Genomic DNA, 3,033 nt, shown 5'->3' with positions numbered 1-3,033 from the left:
GAGCCTGATATGTTTGATAATGCTGAAGAATATGTGGGTGTTGATGATGAGGGCATGTATGATATAGAGCCACCTGCTCCTCGGTTTGCAAAGTCATCTGACAGTGCTAACACTTATGCTACTACTGATACAACTCACAATGTTGAGCCATCTGATGAGTTTGTCCATGTTGAGGCAGAGGTGGATGATGCTGACCCTCTGGAGATCCATGTACTACAAGATCCTGAGAACCCAAAAATAGTGGAGGGGCAGTTGTTTACTGATATCATTGCATTCAGGAAAGCAATAAGACACTATGCTGTGAAGACTGGGTTTGCCTTTGCTATTGGTTACAAAACAGACAAGTCAAGATTTATAGCAAGGTGTGCTGCTGAGGGATGCCCTTGGAGAATACATGCTTCCACTATATTTGATAAAAAAACTGTAAAGGTATATTTTTCTAGATCTTTTTAGTTGTTCTATTCTTTTTTAATCATGTACATATTTGCAAATGCATTTATATGTTTATCTGCCTTTCTGTAGATCAAAGTCCTTCCTACAGAGCATAATTGTCCTACCACCAAGCTTAAAGAAGGGAAAATGGCTACTCAGGGCTGGTGTGCTGATAGGCTTGGAGATTGGGTTAAGAAGAATCCAACTAAGGGAGCAAAGGATGCAAGAGACAAATTGGAGGGTGACTTTGGAATAAAGCTGAAGTACTCAAAAGCGTGGTCTGGATTGAAGGTTGCCTTGGATCAAATTCATGGTAAGTATGAGGAAAGCTTTCAACTTCTTTTCAATTGGTCTGCTCAACTTGAACAAACTTCACCTGGAAGTCATGTACAGATAGAGTTAGAGAAGATTGGTGACAAGAATAGGTTCAAGAGGATTGTTGTTGCTTTGAAGCCATGCATTGATGGATTCCTAGCTGGTTGTAGACCCTTCATAGGAGTAGATGCATCTTTTCTGCATGGAAAGTATACTAGACAGTTGGCTTCAGCAACAGGTGTTGATGGGCATAACTGGTTGTACCATATAGCATATGGCATTTTTGACTCAGAGACTGAGGACATCTGGACGTGGTTCCTAGAGAATTTGCACAAAGTTATAGGAGACCCACCAGGACTAGTATTATGTTCAGATGCCTGTAAAGGATTAGAGAAAGCTGTAGGGACTGTTTTCCCACAAGCTGAAAACAGGGAGTGCATGAGACACATGTACAGCAACTTCATGAAACACTACTCAGGGGATGTTTTCACTGATCATCTGTACCCTATAGCTAGGAGCTACATAGATTATATGTTTAAGTGGCACATGAAGAAAATTTTTGTGTATGCTCTAGAGGCAATTGACTACCTTCAAGAGCATCATGGTAGGATATGGTACAGATGTGGCTTTGCTGAGGACAGCAAATGTGACTATTTAACTAATAATGTGTCTGAGAGTTTCAATGCTCAGATCAAGCACTTGAAAGGCCTTCATCTCCATGAGTTAGTTGACAGGATAAGAGAGCCGATAATGGAGAAAAGGTACATTAGAAAGAAGCTTGGACAGCAATGGCAAGATGGGATCCTACCAAGTGTTATGAAGGATTTGAATCTTATTAGCAACAATCTAAAGGTTGTCAAGGTGAAAGTTAGTGATGAGGATTTTGCAGAGGTCACACTGCTTGATGAATGGAATAACCAGAGGAGGCATACGGTGGATCTAAAAATCAAAATTGCTCATGCAGGGAATGGCAGATAACTGGCAAGCCATGCAAGCATGCCTTGGCATGGATACTGTCCAACAGAGGTATGCAGATAGCTGACTTTGTGCATGAGTATTACTCGGTTGCTAGGTTCAGAGCAACCTATGAAGGAAGAGTTGAACCAATGACAGATAGGTCCCAGTGGCCAGAAGTTAATCTTGGGTTCAAGGTTTACCCACCTTTGCTAGGAAGAGCACCAGGTCGGCCAAAGGTGCAAAGGCAAAGGGGTTGTCTAGAGAAAAATGCCAACAAAAAGAAAGTGTGATGCAAACGGTGTGGAGGTTTTGGACACTTCGCGAAGACATGCAAGCTTGACATGGTTGGAGAAGATGGTGAAACTGCTACAAAGAAGGGGAAAAGGTTATCTTTAGTTTCAATTATTTCCTGTTATCTGTACTTTCAATTATTCACTATTATTTACTGAAAAATTGCATGTACAAGAAGCGGACAGAGTGCGCAGGTGATGATGCTTGACCATCCAAGGGGAAGAAAAAGAAGGCAGCGAAGAAGAAGAAAACTCCTAAAAACAAAAAAAAAACCCTTGAAGAAGAAGCAAAAGAAGGATGCAGCTGCTCCTCCAGCAAAGGTTGTCAGGAACCTGAAGGACCTGTTTTCTGATGGACAGTGAACCTGATGGTACATTTCAAGCTATTTTGTGACCTTTCTTTTTGTAATATAATGGCATTGAACTGTGAAGGTAGATGCCTGTTGTTGCACTGAACTGTGTGTGATCTAGATGCCTGTGATGGCACTGAACTGCGAACTAGATGCCTGTGATGGCCTATTTTGCGGATGCATGTGATGTCATCTAAACTGTGAACTGGAATGCTGAAATGCTTGTAAGCTGGGCATTTTCTGGATGTAGTGCTTCAAAACTTGAACAAGCTGTGAATTAATGCTATTCTCAGAAGTGCTATTGTCTCAGTGATGCTACTGTGAGTTATTGATATATTTTAATAATGCTATTGTCCTATTAATTATCCCAGCAATACTTCTGTCTTGCTGAAATACATGTGTCAAACTGAAGGACTCTCAATCTGAATTTTCATACATACATTTTCAAACTGAAAGCAGCTATTACAGAATACATTTCAGACATTTTCAAACTGAAAGCAGTTATTACAGAATACATTTTAGTTTCAGTCTGGCTACTGGCATACATCAGCTGACCAACAAAAGCAACACACAGACTGCTTTCAAATCCTACATTCGACACCACTGGCTACTTCCATATTTTGCTCATAAGACAACCAATAGCTACACCTACACACACTGCTGCAATAATAACGTAGTCCTTCTTCACA

General features: G+C 40.8%; 1 pseudogene; it reads left to right on the top strand.

Annotated features, from left to right (window-relative positions):
• The first annotated feature begins 282 nt into the window (after positions 1 to 282).
• On the top strand, positions 283 to 2,625 carry LOC136503090 (uncharacterized; annotated as a pseudogene).
• The last annotated feature ends 408 nt before the right edge of the window (positions 2,626 to 3,033 follow it).

Source organism: Miscanthus floridulus, chromosome 14 (assembly GCF_019320115.1).
Source record: "Miscanthus floridulus cultivar M001 chromosome 14, ASM1932011v1, whole genome shotgun sequence".
Taxonomy (NCBI): domain Eukaryota; kingdom Viridiplantae; phylum Streptophyta; class Magnoliopsida; order Poales; family Poaceae; genus Miscanthus; species Miscanthus floridulus.
This window is presented reverse-complemented; position numbering and strand designations above follow the sequence as displayed.